The sequence below is a fragment of the Pseudophryne corroboree genome, chromosome 7 (assembly GCF_028390025.1).
Source record: "Pseudophryne corroboree isolate aPseCor3 chromosome 7, aPseCor3.hap2, whole genome shotgun sequence".
In the NCBI taxonomy this organism is placed as follows: Eukaryota; Metazoa; Chordata; class Amphibia; order Anura; family Myobatrachidae; genus Pseudophryne; species Pseudophryne corroboree.
In genome coordinates this window covers 339,992,400-340,005,347 of record NC_086450.1, presented here as the reverse complement: position 1 = coordinate 340,005,347, position 12,948 = coordinate 339,992,400, and the positions used below count along the sequence as shown (strand labels likewise).

Sequence of the window (12,948 nt, the reverse complement as noted above, 5' to 3'; positions counted from 1 at the left end):
CCCTCCCTATTCCTCTGTACACACACACACAGCCCTCCCTCCCTATTCCTCTGTACACACACAGCCACCCCTCCCTATTCCTCTGTACACACACAGCCCCCCTCCCATTCCTCTGTACACACACAGCCCCCCTCCCTATTCCTCTATACACATACAGCCCCCCCCCCATTTCTCTGTACACACACACACAGCACCCCTCCCTATTCCTCTATATACACACAGCCCACCCCCCCCCCATTTCTCTGTACACACACACAGCACCCCTCCCTATTCCTCTATACACACACACAGCCCACCATACCTAATCCTCTGTACACACACAGCCCCCCCCATTCCTCTGTACACACAGCCCCCCCCATTCCTCTGTACACACACAGCCCCCCCCCCCCCCATTCCTCTGTACACACACAGCCCCCCCCCCCTATTCCTCTGTACACACACAGCCCCCCCCCCCCCCCCCCCTCCCTCCCTCCCTCGTTATTCCAATCCTCAGTACACTTCCTCCCTATTGTACCTGGCTTTCCTGTTTGTTTCTTACAGAGGGAGCCAGCACACACCACGTGGAGCCAGCCAGTGACTCAGGCGATGGGCACTTGAGCAGGCAGAGGAGGACAGGGCTTTTACCTCACAGCAGCTCACTCTATGATCGGCTGGCTCAGTCTGGGGCCAGACACTGAATGTTAAGCAGAGCCAGCACGAGTGTTCTGCCTTAGTTCAGGGGCGGGACACAGACAGCTGCACCACAACTTATCCTGCCTTCCACATGAGCAAGGTCTAAACGCTGCCAGACACTCTCAGGAGGATCACTAGTCACCACTCACCTCACTTGCAGCTGCTGCGCTTTGTGTATGCTGTTGCAACATCACATGGCGCGCAGAAATCGTTATCGCGCCAAGACACTGGGGCAGGTTAACCACTTCCTCTACCAGACCATAGCCTGATCTACAATGAGGGGGCGTGGCAAGGGGCGGAGCTTCCAACGGCCGCTATTACTGCAGACCGCTATGCTATCCCACTGCTGAAACTAAGGCAGCTTCTGTACCTCGGCTGATGGCCAGTCTGCCCTGCGGATGTCTCCCCAACCCATGAGTGCTGGCACTGGAAGCTTGTCACTCATGCATACAGCTTCCCCCTCCCCTATACTCAGTGTCTGTCCTCCTGTGAGTGCTGCACATTACATTTTCCCACACTCTGCCCTGCAAACCACAACTATTAGCTGAGCTGATCTGCAAATGCTTAGCTGCTCATTGTGTGTCATGTGTCTGCACCCCTGGTCTCCCCCTCAGCCCCTCTTCGGGTAGTGTTTGTCACCAGACATTCCCCCCTGCACACACCCCAATGGTACAGTACCTAGAAAGGGGTCAGGCAGCCTGAGGCAGGAGATGAGCTGCTCTGCAATGTGCCTCAGTAACACTTCTCTGCTGCTGACAATGCCACCTAGAGAGAGATCCACTTCACAGCTCTTCCACACTATACTGATCCTCCTCCCAGCCAGCACCACTGCTTATATAGGAGAGCTGTGATTGGCTGGCTGCATCATGTGCTTTTCTCAGTGTATGTCATATCCCCACATCTCACCATAGTCCATAGCCATCTCAGTGTATGTCATATCCCCATCTCACCATATGTCATATCCATCTCACCATATGTTATATCCATCTCACCATATGTCATATCCATCTCACCATATGTCATATCCATCTCACCATATGTCATATCCATCTCACCATATGTCATATCCATCTCACCATATGTTATATCCATCTCACCATATGTCATATCCATCTCACCATATGTTATATCCATCTCAGCATAATCCATAGCCATCTCACCATATGTCATAGCCATCTCACCATATGTCATATCCATCTCACCATATGTCATATCCATCTCACCATATGTCATATCCATCTCACCATATGTTATATCCATCTCACCATATGTCATATCCATCTCAGCACAATCCATAGCCATCTCACCATATGTCATATCCATCTCACCATATGTCCTATCCATCTCACCATATGTCATATCCATCTCACCATATGTTATATCCATCTCAGCACAATCCATAGCCATCTCACCATGTCATATCCATTTCACCATATGTCATATCCATCTCACCATATGTCATATCCATCTCACTATATGTCATATCCATCTCACCATATGTCATATCCATCTCACCATATGTTATATCCATCTCACCATATGTCATATCCATCTCACCATATGTCATATCCATCTCACCATATGTCATATCCATCTCACCATATGTTATATCCATCTCAGCATAATCCATAGCCATCTCACCATATGTCATATCCATCTCAGCATATGTCATAGCCATCTCACCATATGTTATATCCATCTCACCATATGTCATATCCATCTCACCATATGTTATATCCATCTCACCATATGTCATATCCATCTCACCATATGTCATATCCATCTCACCATATGTCATATCCATCTCACCATATGTTATATCCATTTCAGCATAATCCATATCCATCTCAGCATATGTCATATCCATCTCAGCATAATCCATAGCCATCTCACCATATGTCATATCCATCTCACCATATGTCATATCCATTTCAGCATAATCCATAGCCATCTCACCATATGTCATATCCATTTCAGCATAATCCATAGCCATCTCACCATATGTCATATCCATCTCACCATATGTCATATCCATCTCACCATATGTCATATCCATCTCACCATACATCATATCCATCTCACCATATGTCATATCCATCTCACCATATGTCATATCCATTTCAGCATAATCCATATCCATCTCAGCATATGTCATATCCATCTCACCATACATCATATTCATCTCAACAGATGTCATATCCATCTCAGCATATGTCATATCCATCTCAGCATATGTCATATCCATCTCAGCATATGTCATATCCATCTCACCATATGTCATATCCATCTCGGCATACGTCATATCCATCTCGGCATATGTCATATCCATCTCACCATATGTCATATCCTTCTCAGCATAGTCCATATCCATCTTGTCATATGTCATATCCATCTCAGCATATGTCATATCCCATATCTATCTCAGCATACGTCATATCCATCTCAGCATACGTCATATCCATCTTGGCATACGTCATATCCATCTCGGCATATGTCATATCCATCTCAGCACATATCATATCCATCTCGGCATATGTCATATCCATCTTGGCATATGTCATATCCATCTCGGCATATGTCATATCCATCTCAGAATACGTCATATCCATCTCAGCACACATCATATCCATCTCGGCATATGTCATATCCATCTCAGTACACGTCATATCCATCTCAGCATACATCATATCCATCTCAGCATACGGCATATCCATCTCAGCATACGGCATATCCATCTCAGCATACATCATATCCATAAAGCAAAAATTAGCTATATGTTATATCTAGAAAGCTGTAATTTTGACTTGAACGGCCCCTCATACAATGTCCTCGCTCAGATGTCCCATAGAGCGAAGATTTATGTGAGAAAAACATATTTATGAGAACTGTAATCCACATCCAGCCCATGTAATTTGCAGCATCGAGTAACTGTGGTATTATCACATCAGATATTTCTCAGCACCATGTGTTACTGAATCATGTATCAGGAAGATGCTATTTTTTTGTCTGATTCCCATCAGCAAACATAATGGTGCAGTGCCAATGCCAGAACACTTGTCTCAGCAGGATGCTGCCGCTTGTTTTGCTTATGAGACAATACTTCCTCTCTGTCGTGTGCTTGGCAAAACAAATCATAAGATAGATTTTCTGACTGAACAGCAAAATGAACATTTTATGTCTACTCACATAATTTTCTCCCCTATAAAATACTATATCCAGCTTTTCTAACGATAAGGTCGTCTTTAACATCACTAAATAACTGTGTCTGCATCAGCAGCGCATATTATATATGATATATCAGCAGCTGTACAACAGCAGTACATGGCAAACAAACATGTATGTTCTGTGTTTGCTTTGTTCTCCCCTTTACTCCATACTAGCAGTGTCGAACTGGGGCATGAAGGGCCAACCAGGGGAATGCAGTTATAGGGGCAATACTTAGGGGTGTGGCCAGCCTACAAACAGGGCCGGCAACAGAAATCTTGGGGCCTGGTACACTCATGTTTTTGGGGCCCCATCCCTTCCCATTAGATACAGGTTGGTCGGCCATTGGCTCATCCCCAATCTCTCTCCAGCCTTATCCCCTTATCTCCACCCTCACACCTCACTTGTATCGCTCCAGTCTCATCTTCAGCTGTGTCTACCCAGCACCATTCCTGTGTCTCTAGCCTCATCCCCCTCCCTGTGTCTCTCCAGCCAAGCACTCATCTCACATATGTCTCTCAGCCCCATCACCCCCCCACACACACACACACACACACACACACACACACACACACACACACACACACACACACACACACTTCTCTTAGCCTCCCCTGTCTCTCTCAGCCCCCTCCCCACTTCTCAGTCATCCCCCCCCACTATGTCTCTCAGCAACACTCACCGCCCCATGTCTCACATCCTCCTCATCCCCGTGTATCTCAGTCTACCCACCTGTGAATATCAGCCTTCTGCCGTGTCTCTTATTCCACCTACCCACCCATTACACTGTTTCCCATTGTGTATCTCAGTCTCTAATCCCCTCTCCTAACCTTCTCCTCGTGTCTCTCAGTCTTTTCTCACAGTTTTTTTCAGCCCCACACTTACCTCCTGGACACCCACAAGTGGGAATAGTCCTGTTGCATGGGGTTTCCAGCTGGAAGCATTCCCGGCTGGCCCCTGACAGCCGGCAAATTAAATGCATCCCCCTTGTCGATGAGGAAGGTGAGACACATCCATGCACCCTCCTTAAAAACAAATAATTTTCTGCAAAGGGGGGGCAATAGATGTCCCGGGGCAGAGATCAACCTGCACCTGGGCAATAAGTATGACCCCCCACCTCTGCCCACCTGGACTTGCACTCCCTTATGCCATATTCTGCAATAAAATGTAACCACTTAACAGAGAAATGTTTTCCTGAATAAATGCTCAGAAATAGTTTTTTAATGAGTGAATTAGGTGAAGAACATGCATTTAAATATATCCGAAATTATTTCATTTAAAAGAAAGAAGAATTCTTTAAATATTTGTAAAAAATCGTCGTCATCCCCCCAAACATTGGAACATCGGATTGTCACCATTTGGACATCGGTGACATCACGACCATTGCTACTTTGATTTTGCGAGCGGCAGATATCAGGTACACACTGGGGGGAGTAGGGGGCTAATTTATATTTCCCCAGCGGCTACTAATATCTGCAGCCGCCGGGTGGGAAGGTCCTGCTGTGCTGACCGATCGGCACTCGCACACACTGTGTATCTGACTGGTCACATCGTTTACGACCAGGTCAGATAATGCACTAGCTGGTGTGGTCACATATGATGCAACTTTGCCAGGCAAGTGGTTAAGTCAATAGGACAAATAAACCAAACATACATGGAGATGTTGCAACTACTTCATGTATGCAATTGCAACAAAGGGGCTGATGTATAGTTGAACTTTTGCCCATTTAGGGAGTATAATTTGTGTGAAGTCGCGCTGCAAATGATCAGGAAACGGGCACAAGCAAGTACAGGTGACGCCGAGTCCAACCCATATTGATCATATTGACACTTGAAGAGGTGTAATTGGGTTGTAAGTTGTAACAGGTGTTCTTGCGTAGGCAATTTCAACTATGCAGAGTTGTATGTCTATTTGGAGGGGTATCTGTACCACCTAGAATAGAATAGGTGTACGTCTGCCCGAAAGGTGAACATTATTAGCAAACAAGGCGCACACATAGGGGGTATCCTGTTAACTGCAAACAGCTCGCGGGAGGTGTGAACTCACCACCGTCATGGCGGATTACGGTCATTAGGTCGACAAGACTTAGGTCGACAGTCATTAGGTCGACCACTATTGGTCGACATGCATTAAGTAGACACAGTCAGAAGGTCGACATGGAATAAAGTCAACATGAGTTTTTAAAAAAAAAAAAATCATTAATTTTTTTTTACTTTTTCATACTTTATGATCCACGTGGACTACGATTGGGAATAGTAACCTGTGCCAAGTGCAGCGGTAGCAGAGCGCGGAACCTTGCCGAAGCATGGCGAGTGAACACGGTGCACTAATTCGGGTTTCCCATCACTTTACGAAGAAAACTACACCCAAAAAAGTAAAAAACCTCATGTCGACCTTTTTCATGTCGACCTAGTGACCATCTCGATCTAATGGATGTCGACCAACAGTGGTCGACCTAATGAATGTCGACCTAAATATTGTCGACCTAATGACCCATACCCGTCATGGCCCCATCTAATGCTGGACTCAAACATATTTTTGCTCATATACAGCTGCAATTACTCACGGCGGGAGTTGTTCACAGCTAATTGGATTCCCCTCATAGAGGCAGTCACATCAAAAGATGTGTACAACATGGCATACTGGCGAATAGACACATTTTATTCCACACAGGTTTCTTGATAGCAGTGTACGTCCAATTAAAAAATTATAACATCAGGACCAAAGTTGTCAATTAAGTTGTAACTTAATATAACTCCTGGAAATGTACAGCATAAAACGTTCAACAGTAAATATAAAAGGGATGTAACACTATTAAGTATCACAATACAATTTGTAGAAAAGACAGAGTTTAATTATATAAAGAAAGGAATAATGTACAGGTCATAAACCACCTGCAAAGCTATTGTGCAAATTCGTTACAAAATGCAAACAATTGGAAGAGACTGCTGATGTCAGTAAAAAGCCATATGGGATCACTCTGGCAAGCTGTGACATCCCTGAAATGGTCACGACACGCCTGCGTTTGAGTTGCCGCTCCCCCGTTACCTCACACAAATGTCCCCTGCCTGTCACTCACTTTATGAATAAATCCTCACTGCCATCGCCATCACTCATGTGCAATGTGACCTATACACATTCAAAGTGGCAAAAAAATTGTTCCACATCAGACAACATCAACCTTGCATACATTTCTGAGTCAGACCCTGAGGTTGCGGTGCTTCTCTGAAGACAGACCCAAGCTGAACCGTCCAGGCTACCATACAAGGAGTGTGCAGTAAACTGAGTTCCAAACACTTGTCTCCTCGCTGGAAGCTTCATGACTGAAAAATCCCAGGACTTTATCTGCTCATAACCACCAATCGACTTAGAAACAGTAAGCAGGGCGAGAATTTTCTATTCAAAGCAGACCCAATTACTATGCTGTCATTATTTGGATAATCATTAAGGATTCCCTCCCCCTTCGTCTTTATCACTATCTTTAATAAATAAATAAGATACCTTATTCTGTAAGTGATCTGGCACTTTTACCTCTCCATTTAGCTGAAAGACGTAAATCAGGCTGTTCTTCTTTGATTTATTAAAACTGGAATGTAGTATCACTTTGTGGGCAATGTGTCAAGCCTTGGAGAGCGATAAAGTGGAGAGAAATAAAGTACCAAGCAACCAGCTTCTGGCATTTTTCAGACACAGCCAGTAACATAGCAGTTAGAAGGTGATCATTTGCTGCTTTATCTCTCTTCCCTTTAACTCTCTCCCAGTTTTGACACATCTCTCCCTTTGTCTTATATACTTTACATGTGTATATATATTTACACTTTTTAAAATGTACATTACCAGCTACAGTATCTGACACAGAGATCCCCACCAACTCGTATCATATGTTGTATGTCCACATACTTGAACTTATAGGCGTTTCTATAATGGGTGCAGTATGTGCCATTTGCATGGGCCACTGGTTCCAGCTCCAGGGGGACCCACAACGCACACCCTGCACTCATATATTATACTTACCCCTCCGGAGTACCACGGTGGCGTCCCTGCAGTGCGGACACAAATCACTAGGAAAATGGCCGCTGCGGCCATTTCTGAGTGATTTGCGCATGCACACTGGAGATGTCCCTGGGAACAAGGCGCAGGCGCCATATTTCCGGAGACCTGCACATGTGCAGTAGACTCTGGCATTATGCCAGAGTCTACATGCTGCCAGGGAGGAAGGGGCCTGCAATGGAGGCTGTACGCGGGTCACCTCCTCTCTCTTAAGATGCCCCTGCTCAAACTACTACTTTGCATAAAATTTACTACTATGTAAATACTCACATACACATATGTGAGTATTTGTAGTAAGGTACGCTAGTAGTGTAAGATCGGTTTTCTATATACAGTGGTGATTTTACACTGGGGCTGATTTAATGAGTGATATTCTTGTTATTACTTGTTACAAATGATAAATGGACAGGAGCTGATTGGCTAGAGCACCATTTCTTATTCTAGAATATCACTCGTTAAATCTGCTGTCCCTGTCTGTGTTCAGATTATGGGAAGTTCCCACTGTACAAATAAACGTAATACTCAGCCTCTGCCTCATTCGCTTGTGGCTCTGTAAGGATCACCTTGTCATTTTATGATTATTTGTTTTCTCTTACGTCCTAGAGGATGCTGGGGTCCACATTAGTACCATGGGGTATAGACGGGTCCACCAGGAGCCATTGGCACTTTAAGAGTTTGAGAGTGTGGGCTGGCTCCTCCCTCTATGCCCCTCCTACCAAACTCAGTTTAGAAAATGTGCCCGGAGGAGCCGGTCACAGCTAGGGGAGCTCTCCTGAGTTTTCCTGGTAAAATAGTTTTTTTTTAGAGTTTATTATTTTACAGGGAGGCTGCTGGCAACAGCCTCCCTGCAGCGAGGGACTGAGGGGGGAAAGCAGTGTCCACCCTGCGGGGTCTGAGCCACTGTCTCCGCTGACTGGACACTGAGCTCCAGAGGGGTCTGATCATTTTCCGCCACAGGGGACCGCTCGCTCCAGCAGCATGCCGCCACCCCCTTGCAGAGCCGAAGAATCGAATACGGCTGTGTATCCTATTAAGGTACACAGTCAGCACTGAAAAGGGGTCTCCCTTTGGTAAAAAAGCGCGGTGTGTGGGTTGGCTCCAATCTCTGTGTCTCTCTTGCCATTCTTAGGGGGGTGGGGGTGGGGGGGGGGACTCTGTCGGCCCTCCCCTGTGTGTGTGTGGAGTGTTTGGTGGTCTACTTTAGCTATGTCCAGGGACACTGTGTCATATGCTGCAGAGGATTTGTCCTCCCAGGGTGATCCCATTCCATGTAATCAGGATAGCACTGGTTTAGCACAGATACCAGCAAGGGAACCTGAGTGGTTTTTCCTCTATCAAATCTTGGATTTCTCAGATTTCTGACAGGTTTGCAAGTAATGAATCTGCAACTCAGGTATTACAGAACTCTATGGCAGTATGGCCTGTTTAGGGTACCTCAGCACGCTCCGCTATATATACCCCCACAAACGTGCACTTGTGCATGTCACACAGGATGACACGGATTCCGATTCTGGCACCACAGACGGTGATGGGGATGTGTTGCGGGGGTCTGCATCTCTTGCAAAGGGGGTGCAATTGATGATAGAGGCTATTAGGGATTTGTTGAATATTAATGATACCACACCTGAGCAGGTTGAGGAGGCTTTTTTCACTGAAAATAAAAAAGCCTCGCTAACCTTCCCTGCGTCAAAGGAATTGAATGCTATATTTGAGAAAGCATGGGAAAACCCAGAGAAAAAATTCCAGATCCCTAAAAGGTGCAGGAGGCGTTTCCTTTCCCTGAGGAGGATAGGAAAAAATGGTAAAACCCGCCGATTGTTGACGCATCTGTGTCCAGACTCTCAAAGAAGGTGGTTTACCTGTTCCAGGATCTACTGCCTTAAAGGAGCCGGCTGATCGAAAGATTGATAACACACTTAAATCAATGTACACTGCTTCAGGGGCCATATTACGTCCCACTATTGCTAGTGCATGGATTGCAAAGACTATAGTAAAGTGGTCGGCTACCTTACTTGAGGATTTGGATACGATGGATAAGGGTGATGTTGAATTATTTTTACGCAACATTCACGATTCAGCAGGTTTTATGGTAGAATCCATGAAAGACCTGGGTTCCATGGCTGCGGGTATCTCTTCCATGTCTGTTTCAGCTCTTCGGGGACTGTGGCTGCGCCATTGGTCGGCCTACGCGGAATCCAGAAAGAGTGTGGAGTCCCTACCCTATACAGGTCAGGCTCTCTTTGGGGAAGCTTTAGATGCGTGGATATCCACGGCTACAGCGGGTAAGTCTCCGTTTCTTCCCTCAGCTGCACCTGCTCCGAAGAAATCCTTATCTTCATCAGCAACACAGTTCTTTCGGCCTAACAAGCCTAGAAAGGCCAGACCGTCCAATACCTTCTTTAGGGGAGGTCGAGTTAAGTCCAAGAAACCTGCCGCTGCAGGTTCCCTGGAATAAAAGCCTGCTTCGGGTACACCAAAGTCCTCCGCATGACGGTGGACCGCGTGGCCTGGAGGTGGAGCCAGTGGGAGCGAGACTCAGACAATTCAGTCACGTCTGGGTATCGTCTGACCTGGATCCCTGGGTGATAGATATTGTATCCCAGGGATACAGGCTGGAATTTCAAAGTTTCCCTCCTCATCGTTTTTTCAAATCAGGCTTGCCAGCTCTGCTGGCAGACAGCACTGTCCTCCAAGGAGCTGTCCAGAAGTTGGTGGAGGTACAGGTCATTGTGCCAGTTCCTCCTCATTCGCAAACCACAGGTTACTATTCGAACCTTTTCGTGGTACCGAAACCGGATGGTTCGGTCAGGCCCATTCTGAACCTAAAATCATTGAACCCCTTTCTAAAGGAGTTCAAGTTCAAGATGGAGTCTCTCAGGGCAGTGATATCAGGTCTGGAAGAGGGGGAATTCCTGGTTTACCTGGATATCAAGGATGCGTACCTCCACATTCCGATCTGGCTGCCACATCAGGCTTATCTCCGTTTCGCATTACTGGACTGTCATTTCCAGTTCCAGGCCCTGCCATTTGGCCACTCAACAGCACTGAGGGTGTTTACCAAGGTGATGGCAGAGATGATGGTTCTCCTCCGCAAACAAAGGGTGAACATCATTCCATATCTGGATGATCTGCTGATAAAGGCATCGTCCAAGGAGAAGCTGCTGCAGTCCATTGTTCTCACAACCGCTTTCTCAAAATTCACGGTTAGATTCTGAAGTTGAGCGCCTGATACTTGCTCGGGGGGTCATTCTGAAGAAGGTCATTCCTACCCTGATACAGGCTAGGAAAGGGGTAACGTCTAAACATTACCATCGTATTTGGAAGAAATATGTCTCTTCGTGTGAATCCAAGAAGTTTCCTACGGTGGAGTTTCAACTCAGACTTTTTTCTCCTCTTCCTGCAAGCAGGTGTGGATATGGGCCTGAGGTTGGGATCTGTGAAGGTCCAGATTTCGTCCCTATCCATTTTCCTCCAGAAATAATTGGCTGCCCTCCCTGTGGTTCAGACTTTTTTGAAGGGAGTTCTGCACATCCAACCTCCCTTTGTACCACCTACGGCGCCTTGGGACCTTAATGTGGTGTTGCAGTTCCTCCAGTCGGATTGGTTTGAGCCTCTACAGGAGGTTGAGGTTAAATTTCTTACATGGAAGGCTGTCACATTGTTGGCCTTAGCTTCTGCTAGACGTGTGTCCGAATTGGGGGCTTTATCCTGTAGAAGCCCTTACTTGATCTTCCACGAAGATAGAGCTGAGCTCCGGACACGTCAGCAGTTTCTTCCGAAGGTTGTGTCAGCATTTCATATCAACCATCCTATTGTGGTGCCAGTGGCTTCTGACTCCTCAATTACATCAAAGTCCTTGGGTGTTGTGAGGGCTCTGAATATATCTGTGAAGAGAACTTCTCATCACAGAAAATCGGACTCTCTGTTTGTCCTATATGTGTTACGTTCCTGATGCTCAGAACTGGAGAGATGTTGCGAGGTGAGTTCAGAGCACCAGGACGCGACGCTGAACTAAGGAGTGGTACGAGAATAGCCCCTAGCACCCTACCTCCGTTGTCTTACCCGTGTGGTCAATTCACGCCTGAGTGACTATGGTTTCTTGGGCCCACGGCAGCCGCGTTTGAAGGGCGGATTAGGTCTGCCCAACTCCGATGCCCCCAGGTCTTAGCGTGAGACAAAGCGTGAACCGAGACAGGATAATAACAAGGGGACCTCTAACTAAAACAAACAATAGCTAGGGGCTACTAACTACCCTTAAACTAAATATATGTGCGGCAAAGAACAACAAAAGATACCACTGTCCGTTCCCCCACACGGCACCGCTGAGTTCTGGGGAGGACAGTGAAAAGCGGAAACCTCCGCAAAAACCACCAACACAAAGGTAATACAAGGATTAAGCGGCCTAGGCCGCAACTCGCGGCAGAAGCCGCTACTCACAAACCGGGAGAGAACCCCAAGTAACGAGAACCCACGGATGACTGCAACAGGTTCGTTTTGGACAGGAAGGATTCCCAGGACCGGCTTCAGAACTCCAGGACACGGGAGCACAGGGAGCAGGATCGACCAGATACAGCTAAACCAGGAACAGATGTTACCAGGCAGGAACAGCATACAGGAAGCTATCACCGGCGTCTGTGCCAGGTAGTGAGGGAGAATTTAACAGGGAACCCTCCAATAGCTGCAGCGAAGCCTGATTAGTAATCTCGTGCAGCTGCCCTGCTGCACGACCAGAGCTAACAGGTGTAATGATTGGCAGGAAGCAACGGGGAACGCGGTAGTCAGTGGAGTCCCCGTTGCTAAGGGTCCGGCGGCTAAGCGCGCATGGCATCCTAGCGTTGCTAGGGACCCGGCGGCTAAGCGCGCACGGCGTCCCAGCGTTGCTAGGGACCCGGCGGCTCAGCGCGCACGGCATCCCAGCGTTGCTAGGCGCCGGGCGGGCAGGGAAGGAGGTGTGGTGAGCGTCGCTCGGAAACAGACCGAGCGGCGCCGTGGACCGCGGCACCTAACAATATGATCCCAAG

General features: G+C 47.0%; 1 protein-coding gene across 8 annotated transcripts in view; it reads right to left on the bottom strand.

The window, feature by feature from the left end:
• The window catches only part of LOC134945227 (uncharacterized), a 52,020-nt gene that overhangs the window by 15,818 nt on the left and 23,254 nt on the right, over positions 1-12,948 (bottom strand). For 2 of the 8 annotated variants that reach the window (XR_010182079.1, XM_063934384.1), the window contains exon 1: positions 1,351-1,478. The exons of 2 other annotated variants lie outside the window; for them this stretch is intronic. The gene's annotated coding sequence lies outside the window, so the exon portion shown is untranslated. Of the gene's footprint in view, positions 1-514; positions 735-1,350; positions 1,479-12,948 lie in introns of those variants that run through there. 4 more of the 8 variants (XR_010182076.1, XR_010182077.1, XM_063934383.1 and 1 more) reach the window with 4 other exon arrangements.